This window comes from Oryctolagus cuniculus, chromosome 4 (assembly GCF_051225735.1).
Source record: "Oryctolagus cuniculus isolate XC-2025 breed Fujian yellow rabbit chromosome 4, ASM5122573v1, whole genome shotgun sequence".
NCBI classification, from domain to species: Eukaryota; Metazoa; Chordata; class Mammalia; order Lagomorpha; family Leporidae; genus Oryctolagus; species Oryctolagus cuniculus.
Window position 1 is genome coordinate 128,850,286 of NC_142870.1, and position 21,856 is coordinate 128,872,141.

At 37.1% G+C, this 21,856-nt stretch overlaps 1 protein-coding gene and 1 long non-coding RNA gene across 57 annotated transcripts in view; one reads left to right on the plus strand and one right to left on the minus strand.

Moving 5' to 3' along the window:
* MBNL1 (muscleblind like splicing regulator 1) overlaps positions 1-7,566 on the minus strand; it is a 209,486-nt gene extending 201,920 nt beyond the window's left edge. For 5 of the 8 annotated variants that reach the window (XM_089331053.1, XM_070072626.2, XM_070072636.2 and 2 more), the window contains exon 1: positions 7,437-7,560. The gene's annotated coding sequence lies outside the window, so the exon portion shown is untranslated. Of the gene's footprint in view, positions 1-7,436 lie in introns of all 8 variants that reach the window. The other 3 variants (XM_089331055.1, XM_089331060.1, XM_089331057.1) reach the window with 3 other exon arrangements.
* The window catches only part of LOC103350420 (uncharacterized), a 220,619-nt gene that overhangs the window by 18,476 nt on the left and 180,287 nt on the right, over positions 1-21,856 (plus strand). For 10 of the 49 annotated variants that reach the window (XR_016232664.1, XR_016232651.1, XR_016232642.1 and 7 more), the window contains one exon: positions 1,549-1,640. The exons of 4 other annotated variants lie outside the window; for them this stretch is intronic. This is a non-coding gene — a long non-coding RNA (uncharacterized LOC103350420). Of the gene's footprint in view, positions 1-1,548; positions 1,669-2,030; positions 2,389-3,833; positions 3,889-4,987; positions 5,122-14,225; positions 14,304-14,688; positions 14,918-21,856 lie in introns of those variants that run through there. 35 more of the 49 variants (XR_016232676.1, XR_016232677.1, XR_016232681.1 and 32 more) reach the window with 16 other exon arrangements.

Below are 21,856 nucleotides of genomic sequence, written 5' to 3' on the forward strand. Positions count from 1 at the left end.
GTGGAAGGGGTGAGTAGGTTAAGGTTGGAATATATTTTAGAAGTAGAACAGAGAGACTGTCTGATAAACAGAGTATAGATGAAAGAAAGAAAGAAATCAAGGGTGCTTTCAGCCTGGGTAACTGGTGAAATGGTGATGGAATTTTGTTTTGGGCCTGTTGAATTTGAGATACTTGTTAACACGGAAGTGAATACAATTAATAGTCAATTGGAAGTATGAGTCCAGAAATTAGCATAATGTTAAAAATGTATGATTTAAAAAATAACTTAAATATATGGGACTCCATACTTGGAGAAAGAAGAGAAGTAACTTTTACAAGATCCACGGGCAGTAAGTGACACCGTGGAACTTGAAAATGAATCTTTTTACATCAACCTACTTTCTCTTCCTACCACAGATATTACAGAATATTTATAGCTGTGAATACTAGAGTAGAATATGGGGAAGTATTATGAGTAGGAACACTCTACAATTGCATATAAAAGAGTAGAAATTATACACCATACAAATTCATGATTGCTCCATTCTTTATTTTCTGTACTTAATTATTTTTCTATAAATGTGATGTATCATCACATTTAACTCAGGAAAACCTCTGATATAATATATCTGTAAAGTAAACCAAGATGTACAGTGGCCATAAATATCTACTTTTTTTTCTGAAATTGTCAATTTTTGGAATACCAGAAAGGATAATTTAATTTCATTAAATGTAGATTGATTAGAATTTTAAATACATAGCTAAAATTTCAACCAATAACTCAAGCATCTATTTCTGAATTATCTCAATAACACTTGAATTAGGATGTATCAGTTTATAGCAATGGCTAGCAAAAGTTGTGTTTGATAGCCACAGTTTAGGGAGAAAAGATTTAAAGTAATTAATTAAAAGATTTAAACCAGGAAGTAAAGTGAAAAAAATAAAACTGAAAACTGGAAATGAACTGAAGCAAATGTACTTGTATTTAAAGAGAATGTTGGGGGGCCGGCTCCGTGGCTCACTTTGTTAATTCTCCGCCTGCAGTGGCGGCATCCCATATGGGCGCTGGGTTCTAGTCCCGGTTGCTCCTCTTCCAGTCCAGCTCTCTGCTGTGGCTCAGGAGGGCAGTGGAAGATGGCCCAAGTGCTTGGGCCCCTGCACCCACATGGGAGACCAGGAGAAAGCACCTGGCTCCCGGCTTCAGATCGGCACAGCGCCGGCCGTATTGGCCATTTGGGGAGTGAACCAATGGAAGGAAGACCTTTCTCTCTGTCTCTCTCTCTCTCACTGTCTATAACTCTACCTGTCAAAAAAATAAATAAAGAGAGTTTTGGGATCACCTTGAATGGAAGCTAACTAAGAAAGAGCGAGGAAGGGAGAGAGATAGGAAAAGAAGAATTCATCCAAGTAATTTATAAGGTACTTGGTAAGATATAGGTGTATGGGAGAAGAAATGCATACAAACCCTGAACTCTTTTTTGGAAGACTTTTATTGTAATAATTTGGGCAAAGCAAACTTGAAATACTTCTAGATAAATTATAGAATTGAGTAACTGTGATGTCTTCAGGATGCAGGATTCACATTGTGGAAGAAGGAGCTTACAATTATGGGCTGGAGAAAGCCAAGGAGAAAGCCTGTGAGGATGGCTTGAAACTGCAGGTATCAGAATGAACTCATGATATCCAAAGTATGTATGTATATATAAGGATGTATATTAATATTTATATGTCTGTACATAGATGTGTATATATGTTTATTGTGTCTGTATATGAGTATATACATTAATATGTTTCTATTGAAAGAGCCAAGAATGAAAAGTATTCCAGTGGCAATGTGACTAACAGATCTTTGTATCTAATATCTTTTCTTATTAAAGAAATGAGGAGTGATTCCAGGGGTAAAACAAATTAGGTGACAGATTGGCCTAGAATGTATCATTTTAATTTCAGAAAGAAAGAACAGGGCCAGTGTTGTGGCACAGCAGGTAAAGCCACTGTCTGCAATTTGGGCATTCCATATGGGTGCTGGTTCCTGTCCCTTCTGCTCCAGTTCCTACTCAGCTCCCTGCTAATGGCCTCGGAAAGCAGCAGAAGATGATCCTGGTACTTAGGCCCCTTCCACCCACATGGAAGACCTGGAGAAAGCTCCTGGCGGCCTGGCTCAGCTAGGGAGTGAACCAGCAGATGTAAGATCTCTCTTTCTCTTCTCTCTCTTCTTTTTCTCTCTCCCCCACTCCATCTCTCTCTTTCCCTTTCTCTGTAGCTCTGTCTTTCAAATAAAAAAAGGGGGACAGGAAAGGAAGGGAGATAGAAAGAGCCCACTAATAAGATAGGAGTATCTAACGAGGATATGGAATCCAGAATAAAGGCACTCTCCTGGTCAAATGTGTACAAATTTGATCCCAAAATAATTCAGACAGACATGAGTAATGTGTCATTGAAAAAGATAGAAGTTTGTGAGTCTATGGCAAATAAATACATAAGTCAATACTTAAATAAATGTGAGAGAAGGGAGTATTTTCCTACAGTAGAACAGGAAAGACTGATGTAATGTGGAGGGAGTGCTGGAGTTGGAAAATCGTGCATTTGTAACCATTATAGTAAACATCTCATTAGATGATAACATCAATGAATGCCAAACCCAAGGATAAACTTGGATGGATGGGGAACCGTCGTCATTATATAGTGGGAAAGTCAGACAATATCATGGATAGGTGACAAAAGTTAATATCATCAGTGCAGGACGAATGAGCCTAATGTGCCTCTAGATAACGAAAAGCAAGAAACAGTATCCCCTACGCAGTAAGTAGACTAGCAGAAAATGCATAAGCACAATCTGATCACGAGGAAATGTCAGACAAAATGGGTGATGTTAAAATGAAAGCACAGAAAAAAGAGTTGATGGACAGAACATATTCTTTACAATCTTCATGAAATGAAGTGAAAATATTCCAGATTATTATTCAGGAGGTCTGTAGTACAACATAGTGACTATAGTTCATAACAATGTCTTGCATTCTTGAAAGTTTCTGAGAGTAGATGTTAAGTATTCTGACTCCCCCCACAAATATGTTCAATACATATGTTAATTAGCTTGATGTAGCCATACCACATTGTAGACATACGTCAAAACAGCGTGTTGCACCCAATAAGTGTACAGTTTTTATTTGCTATTGAAAGAAAATTAAAAGATGGCAATAAAATACTAAAATTGATTCTAGGCTGGATCATTTATTGGAGAGGTAAATATTATAAAAATAATATTAGATTAGCAGCAAAATGTGAATATTAAAGTAGTAAGAAATAATTTCTCTTCTAAGGAGTCACACCTGAAGTAAATGGCCACATTGTATGTAACTGACCCTTGAGTTGTTCAGAAAAGAAAATTATGGATTCAGAAGGAAGGATGGGTAGGAAAAAGGAATGAAAGTAAATTATAAAGCAACTGGGATAAAATATTAAGATTAGGCCAATGAGGGTAAGGATATATGAGTGTTCGTTGTACTATTTTTATTTTTACAACTTATTTGAGCTTATTTACAGCTTATTTGAGCTTATTTGCAGCTTATTTGAGCATTACTTCTAAATAAAAAATGTATAAAATTAAATGATGTGAACAGGAGTTTCTGAAGAGAATTTAAGAAATTCTGTTGATATCAGATATTCTGTTGATTTCATTTCACTTAGGATGCAGCATCATTACACAGAGAATGCTGGAGCTGCTCCAGTTTAGCTCTGCTCGCCAACATAGGGGAAGAAAACTAACCAGCTGAAAAGTTGTTTTTTATGCAAAGTATAAATAAAATGAATTAAAGTGTACTTTTAAGATTCTACTAATCTTAATTTTTTTCAGAGTAAGAATTGTGGTGATATTTTGTCAAAATTATAATGATAATTCTTCTCCCAAGGTAAGAAGAATTTTTGAGACTCTGATAATCACTATATATTAAAAAATGGCTCACAATGAAATATTTGTAAAGCAGAATGATAGCAAGGTGGAAAATTTTATGTTGGTTTATGGAGCAACACCAATAGGCCAGCTTCATTTCTGTTCAATTTTCTGTGATTGGAAATTAAATTCTAATGCTATTTTTCTCTAAATTTGGATTTAACAATACAAATATTATATTTTCATTGGAAATATTAAATGTAACTAAAATAAAACATAAAATTTTTAAAACTATTTTCAATAATTTAGAATGATGAAAAATAAAACTGAAAGAAAATTTGAGAACATCAAGTCTAAGTGCCTAATTTTAGTTCATGAAAAATAATTTTAAAAGCCAAAGATGTCAGACAAATGACAAAAATATTTCAGTAACTCTCAAACAACATAAATGGACAATAAAAAATTAGAAATTAGCAAATGATATTTTTGTTTTATATAGTGCAGATGTATAAACTATACTGCATTTCAATTGTTTGCTTTGATAGAAATGTAAAATGGCTTGTCCTTATCCTTTATATATGCACAAATTATTTCTTCTATGAAAATGAAATACATAATCTATCTTGAGAGCACATGCACGGTAATCACGCTTATTTTTGCAAATACAAGAGTTTTCTCAAGTATCAGCACGTATTTTCATTAATATAATAAATACATATATGCCACATATGACACTTATATGAAAGTTGGCTTCATTAAAAATAAGTAGAAAGTCAATAGATGTAGGAGGATGCAAATACTTTTAAAGGTCTGGAAGACCCTTATTGGCTAGATATAGAAGGTTTTCTTTTTGAATTCAAAACATGTCAGTCTCTTAGTTTGCACCCAAACCATAATTTTTCTTTCAGGCAACAAATATTCTTTATTCTTGCAAATGGAAAAACAATCAAAAGAAGAATAGACAAAACAATCAAGAAAAAGAAAATATTTCAATGTTCTTTTGGAAATTCAGTAATTTGTGTCACAAATAGCATTGTTTTCAAGTGAAATTAAATAGTGTAGTTGTCCTTCGTTAAGGTGAAATAGAGCACTCTGTAACCAAGTCTTCCTTTCTACAGATGGACACTTTGAGAAGGTCGTCTAAGAGGAGGCAGAGATACCCACTTAACTGAGATTATTATCAAGATCAGGTCTGGCGACTCCCAACAGGTCACCCACATGTCACCCACAAAGCCAACCATTCTTTATTAAGGCAAAGACCAAATTTTATGATTCTGTAGCCATCCACATTTAGCACTTCTTAGAGTCAGTAAAAATGTCTGTCTTACATAAGTGTTACATGAATATAATCTATTGAAACAGTAAAATATATCTATACTTCAAAAGTCAAAATTCATCTATCTTGCTATAAATTATTTATAATATTAAATGAGGATACTTCAAAAAGCTTCATGGTAAAATTAAATTAAAAGACATTTATTTTGTTGGAAAAATTTGAAATCCACTCATAGTTTTTTTCATAATGTGAATTTTCCATTATCCTTTTTATGACCGTTCATATCTAATTTCACTTTAAAATTCTGGGCTTTTGTAACCAGCTCTGAATGGTTTGTTAAAATGACAGTATGTGAAATAAAAAATACATGTAATGTATCCTGCCATTCTCATCATGACACAAACATTCTCCTTCAGCAATCTGCATGTCTCATAAAAACCCCCTCGGATAAGCACTGTTTTTTCTTTTGTAAATAGAATTTTCTCAAAGAAAGAAGAAATTTTAAACTTATTTCTCATAATCTGTCACTGAATCGGTCATTCAGACTTTAGTAATTCTCAATAATAACAAAAACAACAGCAATGAAATCAACAAGGCTATCTTGCAAGAAAATGGCATTTTTTCCTACTTCTTTGGCTTTCGTTTGCAGTTCTGAATTACAATGATGACCAAGTTAAACTAATTTCTATGGGCTATGTTTTCTAGTGGTTTTTATCTACTTAGTGTAATATTACATTATTCATGTCATACCCATAGAAATTAAAAATGCTTCTATCTTTTTAAAAAAGAGAGAAGAGGGGTATCAAAAAATGGTATTGTTGCAAATAGCAAAACCAAATTCTGATTAAAGTAGTTGTGTTTAATTAGCGTGAGATCCATAAAGATGCACAATTTTAATGAATCTCTTACAACTATCAATTTAAAATATTTGATTGGCTTAAGGATGTTAAATTGAGTCAAGGATTCATTTTCCAAATTTATAACAGTAATAGTATCTTTCTCTTCTCCCGATAGTTATGACAGCATGTATTGATATAGAGAATTGCAGAAAATAGTTTAAGAAGACAAGCGGTCACTAAATACTACAATTAAATCAGCATGATATTATTGTGTCCTAAAGTTACAAAACAAATCCGTTAACTGTTGAAATAAGACTTTCTTTTGGGGAAGTCATGAGACTTGTCTGAAATATAAGCCAAAATTAAATAAGCAATCAAATATATTACTTGGGATATCTGTTTTACCAAATCTCATACAAATGTGTAATGTGTGGCAAATTCTCAATATGGTTAATTTACAAAAAGTACTCTGAGTTATGAAAGTTATAAAAGTACTTACAGGCAAACTACCTGAACGTCATTACGTATAAAACCAGACTAGTTCATTTAAAATGCACTTTTAAAGCTGTACTAAATTAAACATATGGGATGATTTTACCAAAGTCTAAGCAAGCAATGGATTTTAAAAGGAAGATTTAAAAATTGCTATCTTATGATCTTATGAATATAATCCTATTGAATACGGTTAATATGTGTACCATTATTCTAGATTGGCTGAAACAACAAATTTTTTTCTATTGCTTCTAGATTATTTTAGAATTTCATTAAAGGATAAATTTCCACTTAGTTTAATTTTTTTATTATCAATTTAAATGGTCTTTGCTTTAGTTCTACATTTTAAGCATTGAAAATAAAAATTAATCTTATTAAGCGAATGATGAGTTTCTAAAATTAGCTTTACTTATTTAGACTTTTAAGTCATGCTAGCTATACTATAAATTATATTTTTCCAAATTTAAGTATATTGTGCTGATATGAAAAATAGTATAGAAATATCACATTTAAAATAACACAATATAGTTTCACCTAGGTAAAAGCAAATACAAAAATTTTCTTTTTCTTGGAAAGTGTCAAACAATATTATGCAAAAAGAAAACTATTTGAAAAAGAAGAAGGTTCTCAAATTTATTATTAATCCAGAAGTTTCTGTAGCACAAAGTTGCATGTAAAATTGCATATGAAAGGGGGTGTTTGATTTTACAGGTAAAATAATTGGGAGATCAATAAGAACTTTTTTCATCTTTTTAAAAGCTTTCTTTATAGCTTTTAAAAAGGTTGTTTGTGAGGTTGAAACTTTAAATGTATTGAATTTTTCATTTCAAATATTGACTACTCTCGAGAGAAATGTTAGATTTCTCTAGTCTACTTTGTAGTGTGGCCAACATTTAAATTGTTGGTATATAGATAACAATCCAAATAATAAATGAAAAAATATCAAACAGCATTGCTTACCTCTATGCCTTATTTATAGTTGCTTGTTAAGCTGCTTCATTGGTTCAGTTAAACTGCCAGCACCTCAAAGTGCTCTGTTCTCTGCTAGACTCTCTTTTCTGGCCACATTATTTTTTTTCCCTCCCTGTAAAAGGATAGTGCACCAAAAGAGGAAGTTGTGAAACACCAGAGTCATTATGCTTTATAAATTCTACAGAGAATGGAAAACTATTCAAAAGCTTACACTTGGAATCATGATAGCAAGCTATATTTTGTGCTTGTATACAAATATAATTAATGTATACACATATTTATATGTACAGGAAAATTTTAGAAAAGATATCAAAACTTATACTTGAAATAAATTATGCTCATTTACATAAGAAAATATCTCCTGTGTTACTAAATAAATGAGAGTCATAGAAAAACAAAAAATCCTGCTCTATGTTGAAGAAAACTGTGGCGCTTATATGCGAGGAATAAACTTGCTTTTATAGTAATGTCTAATTAATATAAAGTCTTTGGAATATGACCTAAATTCTAATATGACTGTAGGCAACTTAGAGCGAAAAAAAGGTTTAGTAAATGAGTGTTTTCCTGGAATTTGGGCCGTGGTTTTCTACCTACAAGTCTTATGCTTCCTTTCTCATGAATAGTTGTCTGTTACTTATAGATAAAGCCTTGCAAAACTGAAACTGTTAACCTATCCCCGAGCAATAGTCTCTCACAACTGCAGCCCCAAGAGTAAAACACAGGTGCAGAGCCTACCAGGCTGAGCACTGAACTGGTCAAATATCTTCCAGGTTGGAGCACTAAATGAAAATATTTAAAGGACAATAGGGGCAACAGTAGAAAGAGGACATAAACAGTGGAACAAAGCAAATATGGCTAGCAACTTCAGATAGATACAAAGGTACTTTAAAAAGTTTTGGGAAAATGGAAATAAAAGATATGTTTATTATGAAATATTTAAAAATTTTAAAATCCACACATAGTTTTTTCATAATACTCTTTGCCCACAAAGTTGTTGAATATCCCTAATATACATTTCTCCCAGGTTCAAGTTGCCAGATTACAGAAGCCACTGGATAGTCTTAAGTTTTTGTGTCGCAGTTGCTCCACCCTTCTTGCTCATTGGGGAAACGGAAGGGGGTGGACTGCAAGAAAAATAGTAATTATGCAATCCTCCGCACATTGCAAGAACCACTTTCTGAGTTTTAGAAATTATCATGCTCTCAGGGTATCACGGTTTTGCTTTTTATTTAACCGGATATCCAAAGGTACAATAAAGAGTACTTAGAGGATAATTAGAATGCTATAAGTTTCTATTTCACCTAAACTCATATTTAATGTGAATTTATAGGAAATAAAAACAAAAACAAATTGTAAGAAAGCTGCTTCCTTGGAGTCAGCATTCCAAACCATGTTAAGATGCCACTTGGGGCTCCTGCATCTCATATCAGAGTACCTGGATTCAAATCCCCGCTCTAGTACTGGCTATAGCTTCCTGCTAATGCATGCCATGGGAGGCAGCTGGTAATAGCTCAAATCCATGGGTCCCTGCCACTCATGTAGGAGACCTAGACTGAATGCCTGGCTTCTGGCTCCTGGTTTTGGCCTGGCCCAGCCATAGTTGTGGACATTTTAAGAGTGAACTAGCAGATGGAAGGTCTTTCTCTCTGTGTTTGTTTCTCTCTCTGACTGTCACATAAACAAATAAAGAAATAAAGCAAGCTGTTTCTACCAAAAATACACACATACACACACACAAAACATGAAAAGCACAAGTAACAGTAACCACAACCTTGAGAGTCATCAAATTTGATTTTGATTTTTTAGTGAAATACTTAAAGAAAAATCCTTGAAGAAAAAGTTATTGATGCAACTAAGACTGCTATTTGTTTGGATAAATTTTAAATACTATTATATTTGAGTGTCATTATAAAACACTAGGCTCGTTCAGCCCCAAAGAGACCCAAAGATACAGGCTCCCTTCTAGAAGCATGGCACTCAGTATCTGGAGGTTTGTGTCCCTATTACCTGAATGGTGGATGTGCATCTTTGCTTCTCTATGTATCCTTTACAGGGTAATAAATAAGTGCAGAGATCCAGTATCTTAAAAAAAATTTCTCCTCTGTCTGACTTGCCCTACTGCTTTCTTTTCCTTCCTCTGAAATTTTTGAAGAAGTCTTCAATAATGACTGAGTCCTTGTCTTTCTTGTGTGTGTTCAAGCACAAAATTTACCATTTTAACCATTTAAATGTTTATTTATCTATTTTATTAGAAAGGCAGAGACACCAAGGGAGAAGGAGTCAGAGACAGAGACAGAACTCTCATTTGCTGGCTCACTTCCCACAACAATCAAGGTTGATACAAATCAAAGCCAGGAGAAGGAACTAAGTTTAGGTCTTTCACATGCAGGGACCCAGCTACTTCAATCATCACTTACTGCCTCCCAGGTTGCACATTAGCAAGGTGGAATTGGGAGCAGCTGGGACATAAACTTAGGTGTAATGATATGGAATGCATCCCAAGTAGGATTTTAACCACTGGTCCAAATGCTCGCTCCTTAATAATGTTTAAGTGTATAGTTCAGAAGCATTAAGCCAATTCACATAGCTGTGCAACCATGATCACCATTTACCAACCAAACTTTCTTCTCCTTCTGGACTGAAACTATGTACCCATAAACAATAACTTCCTAACTCCAACCAAGCCTCAGCCCCTGGCAACCAACATGCTATTTTTGTCTCTGTGAATCTGACAATTCCATGTTTCTCTTATAAGTGGAATCCTACATGGTTTGTTCTTCTCTGTTTGGCTTTTTTCACTTAAGCTCAACAACACTGTTGCATGGGTAAGAATTTCCTTCCTTTTTAGGGCTGAATAATATGCCAGTGTATGTGCATCGAGCATTTGTTTATCCATTGAACTATCAGTGTGCTTGAGTTGCTTCAGTCCTTTTAGGTATATACCCAGAAATGGAACTGGAGATATGATAATTCTACATTTAAATCTTTGAGGAACCACGTACTGTTTAGTATAACTCTCTTCCTTATAGTTCTTCCTTTTGCATTCAGGATTCTGCTTCTTTCTATGCACCAAGACTCTCTTGCCAAAGTCACTAAATGATCTCTTTGTTATCAAAGTGACACGTTAAGGCCTTCCTTCCTGACCTCTTTTCAGCGTTTGGCACTGTTGACCACTTCCTCCTCCTGGAAGGGCACTCTGTACTTGGTTTCTTGGCCACACCCACATTTTCTGATTTGTAGCAACATTTTTTTTTTTTTAAATTTACTTATAGGATTCTTTAACAGTGTTCATCAACTAGTGTTCTGGTTTCTCAGGATTTTGTTCTAGACCTTCTCTTCTTACTCCACCAACTCCTCAATGTATTTCTTTTTTTTTTTTTTAAAGATTTATTTATTTACTTGAAAGTTGGAGTTATACAGAGAGAAGAGGAGATGCAGAGAGAGACAGAGAGAGAGAGAGAGGTCTTCCATCCACTAGTTCTCTCCCCAATTGGCACAATGGTCGGAGCTGTGCTGATCCAAAGCCAGGAGCCAGGAGCTTCTTCCAGGTCTCCCATGTGGGTGCAGGGGCCAAGGTCTTGGGCCATCTTCCACTGCTTTCCCAGGCCTTAGCAGAAAGCTGGATTGGAAGTGAAGCAGCTGGGATGCAAACCGGTGACCAAATGGGATGCCAGCACTGCAAGCGATAGCTTTACTGGCCTCCTCAATGTAGTTCTAAGATTTCAACTGGCAAACACTTACTGCTCCCAAACGTATGTTTCCAACCTGGATACCTGTATAGAGAATTTCTGACCATTGCAAAATACTGAATCATTCTTATTTGGGATCTAGAGGAGTTTACATGGAGGCTGGAAGGGTAACAGAATTGATTTTCCACTCTAGTATTGTCTAGCATGGGTAAGTCAGTCATTTATTTCTGAGCCCTGTTGCCTCGGTAATAAATTGAGCCTTTAAATGATCACATAATAGGATTATGAGACGATCATAAAAAATACCTCTTGGTGCTTTGGGAATGAAAAAATAGATACAACAAAAGTCCTTCTTAATTCCCTCTAATGCAATTCTCCCTAGAGATAAGCAGTGCTATCAGTTTGATGTTCATCTCTGCAGATCTGTTTCCTCTGTAATTACATACCTACATACAAGACATGCATGAAATTAAATAATTTTGTGAGATTTTAATATAAATGACATCATGCCATTTTTTAAACTTATCATTTCAAGTTTTCCGAAGACATTCTTTTGAACTAATTGGCATATGTCTAATTCCCCCACTTTATGAATTTGATAAGCCTCTTCACAATTAAAAATAATGTGGTCAGTCAACAGCATCATAAATGCCTTTTTTTTTTTTTTTTTGGACAGGCAGAGTGGACAATGAGAGAGAGACAGACAGAGAGAAAAGTCTTCCTTTTTTTGTTGGTTCACCCCTAAATGGCTGCTGCGGCCAGTGCACCGCACTGATCTGAAGCCAGGAGCCAGGTGTTTCTCCTGGTCTCCATGTGGGTGCAGGACCCAAGCACTTGGGCCATCCTCCACTGCCTTCCAGGGCCACAGCAGAGAGCTGGAAGAGGAGTAACCGGGATAGAATCTGGCGCCCTGACCAGGACTAGAACCCAGTGTGCTGGCACCACAGGTGGAGGATTAGCCTATTGAGCCATGGCCCTGGCCAAATGCCCCTTTAAAAGTATGCACAAGAGGCCAGTGCTATGCCATAGTGAGTAAAGCCACTGCTTGCACTGCTGGCATCCCATATGGGCACTGGTTCGAGTCCCGGCTGCTCCACTTCTGATCCAGCTTTCTGCTATGGCTTGGGAAAGCAGTAAAAGATAGCCCAAATCTTTGGGCCCCTGCACCCACGTGGGAGACCCGGAAGAAGCTCCTGGCTTTGGATCGGCCCAGCTCTGGCCATTGTGGCCATCTAGGGAGTTAACTAGTGGAGGGAAAATCTCTCTATCTCTCTTCCCCCTGCCCCTGCCTCTGCCTCTCTGTAACTCTTCCTTTCAAATAAATAAATCTTTAAAAAAAACAGCAAGGTATGCACAAGTCATTCTCTTAGGTAGATAAAGGAAAATGAAATTACTGGGCCAGAAGAGGGTAATAGTTACTGCCAAATTTTCCAATCAAAAAAGACTTTACCAATTTAAGCCTCCCACATTTCCTGTTTTTCCATACTATTGCTGGTATTTGATATCATAAAACTTTTAAAGATTTGCATATGTGATGAACAAAAGTAGTGTCTTGATATTAAAATTTGCATTTCCCTGGTTACTATGGAGATTGTACATATTTTAATGTTGTGCCCCCCCCTTATATTTCCTGTTTTGTGAATTGCCTGTTCATTCGTTCCAGACATTTGTTTCTTGAATAATTGTCAGCTTTTTATTGATTTGTGGGGTTAGAAGAACGTCCTGTTTCCATGCAGTCCAATCATTCATTTTTCCCTTGTTTCTTCTTTTTGATGATGTTCCAGTCTTCTATCATCCCTTTTAGGACCTTTCATGTTGGTTTCTGTAACCTTTTGAGATGACCTTAATAGACTTTGATAATGTTCTTGCTTTCTGGCACACCAAGATAACTAGGCTAACTTGGTGCATTTCCTGCCTCAGATGTGAAATCATCCGTTTCCCCGAAGGACCCTGGCTCCTTTCAGTGGGGTAGAGGTTTTTGAGATCACATTGTGAACTTTAGTGGAGCTCACTTCTATTGGCTTATCGTTAACTTCAGGATTGAATTCAGTTAGCAAGGTGTTAGTTACTGCTATGGGCCAAGGGATACACACTTTGAAGAAAAAATAATTTAAACATGTGTTAGAAGTTTCATAACATGTGTGTACATTATGTCATATATTTCATTAAAATAATTTAACTTAGTAAATCTAATACTCATACAAGAAAATGCCTTTTATTTAAAATATTTTCAATAATTTATTTTTACCTTTTCAAAGGCAGCAAGACAGAGATAGATCTTTCACATGCTGGTCCAGTTCCAAACAGCTGGTGCTACAATAGGTTGAAGCCAGTAACTTTAAGGCAGGTCTCCTGTGTGGGCAGCAGAGACCCAAGCACTTGAGCCATCATATACTAGCAGGAAGCTGGAACTGAAAGCAGAGCCAAGATTCCAACCAAGGCACTCCAAGGCCACGTGGGTGTCCCAAGTAGCATCTTAACACGTAGCCAAACATGGCTCCCATATCTTCTTTTTAATTATATTGAGCATAGTTTTAGTATGAAAGAATATTTTGAGAAAGAAAGGTAATAATATAGCAGTAGTCATACTTCACATTTAGAACTTCAAAACATCATCCCGATTGGAAAAATAATACAGTTTCTGTATTTTCCATTATTTTCATCTTTGTATGTACTTTTCTCCATTTCTTTATTCTCTTTTTTCCTCTTTCTTTTTTTTATCCTTTTTTTTTTTTTTTGCTATTACAGGTTGAGCATACCTAACTCAAACATCCAAAATCTGAAACTTTTTAAGTGCCAACAAGATGTTGCAAGTGGCAAATCCCAAACCTTCTGTCATATAACAGGTTGTAGTCAGAATGCAGGTACACTAGAAATGTTGTCTAAAATTATGTTCAGGCTGTTTATAACGTATACACAAAACATAAATGGATCTCATTTATTGAATAAAGTAACAATATTCCAATTGCTATCTTCACAGCTCAGTGGTGACAAAAGTACCTCAGGTTCACAGATTTTATTTTTAACTTACTATAGAAATGGTATCAATATTTTAACAATCATAATTTTTCTGTTTGTTTTTGTGTAGTCAGGGAATGGAAACAAGAGCATCATCTGACCATCCCCAAATGTCTCTGAACCTCAGTCTGTATATCTATAAAAGGAGGTGAGAATACCAAGTTTACTGGGGTGCTGTGAAGATTAATTGTCTACCATGGGTAAAGGAACAGGAAGAATGTACTTCCTGATAACTATGGTGCTGATAATATACAATTGTAATTTTAGAATACACATTGGACCAAACAATTCTAGTTTCTGAATTTATTTGAAAAAAAAATTGCAGATATTTATGCATAAAATAATATGTATTCATTAACAGAAGTGAATTAAACAACCTAGGAATATAGGAGAAGATTTTTCATCAGCCTTCCATAAGGAACTGTGGGAAGTGCTAAGAATACAAAACGAAAAAGTGGGGCTAGTGTTGTGGTGCAGTGGAATCCCATATTACAGTGTCTATTTGAGTTCTGGCTACTCTGCTTCCCATCCAGCTTCCTGCTGATGTACCTGGGAAGCAGTGGAAGATGGCCTTAGTGCTTGGGTGCCTGCTCTTCACATGGAAGAATCAGATGGAGTTCTTGGCTCCTGGCTTTATCCTTGTCCAGCACTGGCTGTTGCAGTCATTTGGGAAGTGAACCAGTGGATGGAACATCTCTCCCTCTTTGTCTCTTTGTATCTTTCTGTCTCTCTGTTTTCCAAATAAATATTTTTTTAAAAGAAGTACACTGTGCAGTTTTTCTTTATTTGTTTTGTCCTTCCCTGCTCTTTTGTCAATATAGTGACCTCTACCCACCACTCCATTAGGCTCTTTTGCCCTCTTCTTGCTGGTTGACTTTGGCTAATGGAGGTACCAGCATGACATAAAGAAGAGAGATTGGAATATTTATTTATAACCCCTTCACCCTGTCAGGGCACGATTTGGCTACATTCCTGTATCTACAGGCACACAGCCATGACTCCTCTCCCTCTGCCCCTCCTTCTCAGTCAGAGCTCTGACTAGATTCCAGCAACACAGCTCTTCCTTGTCTTTCAAGTCTCAGGGTAGTAATAGCTTCCCACCACTGCTAATCTCTAGGTGCACTACCATACTTGCGTTGACTCCTAATCATGCCAACACCTCTAGATAATCCTTTCATTATATCAACTGAGATGTATTTTTTTTTAAGATTTATTCTATTAATTTGAAAGGCAGAGTTACAGTGACAGAGGACAAGATGGAAAGAGAGAGATCTTCCATCTGCTGATTCACCCCCAAAATGGGCAAAATAGCCAGGGCTGGGTCAAACTGGAGCCAGGAGCCAGGAGTTTCTTCCAGGACTCCCATGAGGATGTAGGAACCCAAGCTACATTTCCAGGCACATTAGCAGGGAACTGGACAGGAAGTGGGGCAGCTGAGAGACAAACTGGTGCCCATATGGGATGCCAGTGCTATGTTCGTTAGCTTATCCCACTACCCCTTGATGCCGGCCCCCCAAAATGTATCCTTTTAATAGACCATCCTTGCAGATCTTACTTAAGATCTACATTAGTGGGCAGCTATTTGGCTGAGGGTTATGACATCCAATGCTTAGGATGCCTACATTTTAGATCAGAGTATGTGGTTTCTCACCTCTGCTCACTATTCTAGCTTCATGCTAAGGCCCAGCCTTGGAGGCGGAATGTGATGGATCAAGGAGTTGTGTCCCTCACCACCACATGGGAGATCCTGATGGAGCTCCAGAGTCCTGGCTTCAGCCTGGCCCAGACCTGGCTGTTGTGGGTACTTGCAGAGTGAACCAGCAGATGGAAGATCTCTCTGTCTGTCTGTCTTCTATCTGTTTTTCTGCATTTTAAAATAAATAAATAAATTTGTTTTTAAAATGGATAAGTAACCTAAACAAGAAATAAATCTTAAATAAATTCTACGTTAGTCCTGTCACACAATCAAATCATACATGTAAATCTGATGTATTAGAAGATGTACAGGTTCAGAAGAAACACAGAGGTAGAAAATTATAGAAGACATTCTGGGCTAGAGGAAATCCAGATTGCCTTAGAAACATGAAGATTTCCCCAAGACTCAAAGGATGGGTGGGAACTCAAGGGTGTCTGGAAGGGTGGGGCAAATTGGAAAAGGCAGGGAAGACAGAGATAGTATCACATTTATAGAGTTGCATGTGATGTCCTATTTGGGAACACAAACTGGAAAGGTTGGAAGAGGGCTTGATGAAGGAGCACAAACAGGGGAAGCAGAAAGAAAGAGACATCGGTAAGTAAATGAAGAGCACCAAATATATCCTATGGTGAAGAAAGACAGACTAACATGTTGTGAGTGTGCACAATGAGGTCTTTTGGGTATCTCTGCTTTTTTTCTTACCCGTTACTGAGTCTCTTTCTTGTGGTAGAAAGTCTCATGCTTTTTTCCTTTGAGGAACAAGCCCTTCCTTGGTTTCAGCCCACCGGAGGTACCAACCTTGATTTATCTCTTATAACAAGGTAGATGTAAGCGTGTGACCAATGTCTGGTGAATAAGTCTAATCTGTTCCCTTTGCCACAATGTTCAGTGCAAAGAGACACACATGATTCAAGCCAGCTGGTAACACTTATTTCTGGAAACGTTAAGCTCTACTTTTGCAGTAACTGGCTACCTCTAAGAAACATGCAAATCTGATACTCCTAAGGATCACAGTGAGGAGTTAGCAGCAAAAGAAGTATGCCACAGTGAGCAAAGCAGAGGGAGAGCAAGAGGAGAGACTAAGTTCTAAAGACATCATCAGAGCTCCTGCTTCCAACTGTGTCTGAACCACATTTCTCTTTTTTTCATTTGATGAGCCAGTACATTCTTATTCTTTTTTTTTTAAATATTTATTTTATTTATTTGAAAGAGTTACAGAGAGAGGTAGAGACAGAGAGAGAAGTCTTCCATCCACTGGTTCACTCCCCAGATGGCTGCAACGGCTGGAGCTGAGCCAATCTAAAGCCGGGAGCCAGGAGCTTCTTCCGAGTCTCCCATGTGGGTGCAGGTGCCCAAGCATTTGGACCATCTTCTATTGCTTTCCCAGACCATAGCAGAGAGCTGGATCAGAAGAGGAGCAGCCAGGACTAGAACCGGCACCGATATGGGATGCTTGGCGCTTCAGGCCAAGGTTTAACCCACTGCACCACAGCACTGGCCCCAACATTCTTATTTTTTCTTAAAACCACTTGAACTAGACTTCTTTTTTTTTTTAACTTTTTTTTTTTGACAGGCAGAGTTAGACAGTGAGAGAGAGAAAGACAGAGAGAAAAGTCTTCCTTCCGTTGGTTCACCCCTCAAAGGCCGCTACAGCCAGTGTGCTACACTGATCCGAAGCCAGGAGCCAGGTCTCTCATGCGGATGCGAGACCCAAGCAGCTGGGCCATCCTCCACTGGGCCATCCTCCACTGCCCTCCTGGGCCACAACAGAGAGCTGGACTGGAAGAGGGGCAACCGGGACAGAATCCGGTGCCCCAACCGGGACTAGAACCCAGGGTGCCAGCACCACAGGTGGAGAATTAGCCAAGTGAGCCGCAGCGCCGGCTTGAACTAGACTTCTGTCACTTGCAACCAAAAAGTCTTCTACTGCAGGACAAGGGGAACTGTGGATCAGGTGGCATGTTTTATTTGAAATGTTGAGTAATCAAGAAAAGAAAGCTTTGTTTTTGTCCCTAGACTGGTGCTGGTTCAATACTAATAAAGTGCAAGCCTCATATAGCATTAAAATTTTCTAGTAACTGCATTAAAAAGAGTGGTTGTTGTGGTGCAGCGAGTTAAGCCACTGCTTGGGATGCCAGCATCCCATACTGGAGCGCCAGCTTGAATCCCTCCTCTGGCTCCTATTGGTCTTGTTGCCAGTGCACATTCTGGGAGGCAGCAGGTGAGCTCAAAGTGGTTGGGTCCCTGCCATGATTGTGGGAGTCCTGCATCGAGTTCTGGGCTTCTGGTTTCAGATAGGCTTAGCCCTGGCTGTTTGGCTGTTGTGGGCATTTAAGAAATGAACCAGTGGATAGAAGATTCTCTCTCTCCCTCTTCGTCTCCCTCTCTGTCACCCTATCTTTCAAGTAAAAAATAAAAAGAAAGTAAAGAATCAATTGAGAAGAATTTTAGTAAATCATTTTATTTAACTTAATATAGAAAAATATTACCCTTTTAACATGTAGTAATATAGAAAATTATAGTATTTCCATTTTTGAATGGAAGCATCAATTGCTTAAAATTAAGTACAATTAAAATTCAAGCATAGGTGTTTGGTGTAAGGTTAAGAAAAGATGGGATATCTAAATGTCATTCAGCATGTCTGGGGTTGAGTCTTCAACCTACTTCCGATTCCAGCTTCCTGCTAATATGCTTGTTGGGAAGCAGCAGGTGATGGTTCAAATGGTTAGATCCCTGCTACCCATATGAGAGACCTAGATTGAGTTTCTGGCTCCTGGCTCCTGGCTTAGGCCTGGCCTAATCCTGCCTTGTATCTGTTTTCGTCATTTGGGGTATGATGGGAGATTTTTGTGTCACCTTGTCTATGAAAATAAATTAATTAATTAAAAAATTTCAGTCCTCAATTGCACTAGCCACATTCCAGGTGCACAATACCATTGGATAGCAAGTCCTTGGCTATAGATTCCAGAGTACAGAATAAGTCGACAGCCTACGGGAAATTCTTTTAGCTTTACAATGAAGAGCTATTTAATATATCTATTTAAGTTTTTTTTTTTTTTTCTATCTGAAACGTAGAGTGACAGAGAGTGAGGGAGAGATAGAGAGAGAAAAACTTGTTCCATCCACTGGTTTATTCCCGAAATGCCCGCAATAGCCAGGGTGGCCCAGGCTGAAGCCAGGAGCCTGGCACTCTAGCTGAACCTCCCATGAGGGGGACAGGAACCCGAGTACTTGGGCCAGCTTCTGCTGCCTCCACAGGAGCATCAGCAGGAAGCTGGATCAGAAGCAGAGTAGTGAGACTTGAATAGGAACTCCAATATAGGAGGTAGACATCCCAAGCCGTAGCTTAATCTGCTGCACCACAATGCCTGTTTAACATTTTTAACATTATTTTAAGAAAAAATAAACTGGCACTACAACATCTTCACAACTTTCTTAATTTAGTCTTTCTCTATCATTCTCTTGCATGGAGTCCTAAGGACACATGTCAATTTCTCTTGGGAGCAGAAACACTTATTCATTTAGAGCATGGCAGTCAAATAAATAATCTCATGTTGAATAAGACTTTCTTAAGACCTTGCTCATGTACTCTTTTTCTCTCACTGAAATTCAGAACATTCCCATGGCATTAAGTGGCATTGACTTTCTGGTTTCCTATTTCTAAATCATCAGATGCAGGAGAGGAAGAAGCCAAGTAAGATGCACAAGTGATTAAAAATATTTTTTCTAACGTATGCATTTGGATTTATTTAAATATGGAAGCAGTAAGAATCTAAGAATCAGGAAAATACAGTATGAACTGTCAGCTCTAAAGCCAGGAATATGCTTTACTTTGTTCTTGCTCCATACTACTTTCCTGTCCCAGTTTCTCAAAAAAATTATATTTGTTTAATGGAACTAGTGAATTATAAAATACAAATAATAGTCTTTCTAATCTTCTTGAATAAGTAATACAAAATGAAATTAAACTCTTTAAAATAGTTTTCAATTTTAACCTAACTTCTTGATTAAATTTTTCTAATCAACACTGCATTTTCTGTTTTATCATAAATGTGAAATGATTTAAAGATATAATACTTTTCATTCTGGAATATCCATTACAAGTTTAGTCAAATGATATGAATTCTAAGAGTCTTCATGCCCTAGCAAATGAATTATGTCGACAGAAGCACTTTTAGAAGAAACATCCTTTTCTGTATGAATATTTCAAATTTCTGAGTAGAGACACTTTATACAAGGTGAAATGCTTTTTGTTGCTGTCAACTGAATGAGAGCTATGTTTGTTACTTCTATAGTGAGACAAAGAAAGGATATGTTCTTTAACAGTACACAACTGCTACAACACAAGAACATGTTTCAAAATGAGGGTCAGGTCAGAGTAAAAGTACCCAGAAGGGAGTTGCTGGAAACTGGCCAACCTAGGCTTAGACAAGGCAACACACAGCCACTGGTGGTATTTACAGCAATCATAGCCCCCGTGAGATAGCAGTGGCCACTTTAACAGGGCTTCCAGGGAAAAATGGTGCTGTTATTGTTAGAAGTTTTCATAAAAGCATTCATTGTCTTCACTATTTGCTTTTTGTTTGTTTGTTGGAGTAATAATGAGATCCCTATTTGCAAATGTTGTAGGAATTCATAGTTTGTAGGGAATATAAGCATCAAAAAGAGAAGTGGTGTTTCTTAGGAGGAATTTAATAACTGTTTGTTGGAAGCAGCTATCTTTTTCAATAGAATTAACCATTTCTGACATCTGAGAATCGATTCTGACAATTGATGGCAAGTGCATACCCATTTGGCCACTACAGACTGAACTCTGACAGTCATATTCAGCAGCTTTACAATGTGTTATTTTGTTATAAAACATTCAGAAATTGGGTCTTAATGCATTCTGTTCTTCCCAAAAGCCAATTACCAGCATTTATACTGTTATTAGAAAGCTTCAAATGAAGTCACTTATGTTACAGAATGACTGAAAATTCACAAAATATGACAGCTCAGATTCTTGGAACATACTAGGGAAACTAAACTCATGCTCTCATTTAATTAATGGCTTGCAAGTTTCCTTGATTGTCAAGATATGATGCATGTTTACCTCCTGAAAATTCTTTTTCTGGGGAATATACCTACACAACATATGTATGGATATATATAGATATGTTTGGTGAGAAGGATTTGTAGAAGTAGTATGTGACTATCATAAAAGATTAGAAAACATACAAACATTGTAAGAAGGGAAACAAAGATCACTATTGGAATCAATTGATGTACATCCTTTCTGATTCATGTTTCTTTCTATTGCTCTACCCAGAGATTTTTAAAAAGATTTATTTATTTGAAAGAGTTACAGAGAGAGAAGGAGAGATTCAGATCTTCCATCTGCTGGTTCATTCCCCAAATGGCCACAACAGCTGGGGCTCAGCCAGACTGAAGCCATAGCCAGGAGCTTCATCCAGGTCTCTCACGTGGGTGCAGGGGCATTGATACTTGAGGCATCTTCTGTTTCCCAGGTACATTGGCAGGGAGCTGGATTGGAAGTCGAGCAGCAGGGACTCGAAGAGGCGTTCCTATGGAATGCCAGAGCTACAGATGGTGGCTTAACCTGCTGTGCCACAGTGCTGGCCCCTAGAGACTAATTTTTTTTTTCATTAATGGAGTTATAAAGATACAGCAGAATCCTACAATACTGTCTTTTGACTTTTATTAGTCATAGACTCGGAAAACACATAATGGTGGAACTGCTAAAAATTCAATAACACTAACAATTCTTATTCATAACAACACATATGTTTGAACAACAGCAGTACAATATTCTAACAGAATGTATATATAATGCAGGTTACTAATTATTTGCATGTTATTAGAAGACTTTTTGTAAAGACTGTGGTCCACACATTTAGAACTGATGATTTGAATCTTTTAACAACAAACCAAGATTTTGTGGCTATGTTGATTACTTTATGTTTAAAGTAATTTCTTTTTTTATAGATTTAGTTATTTTATTATGT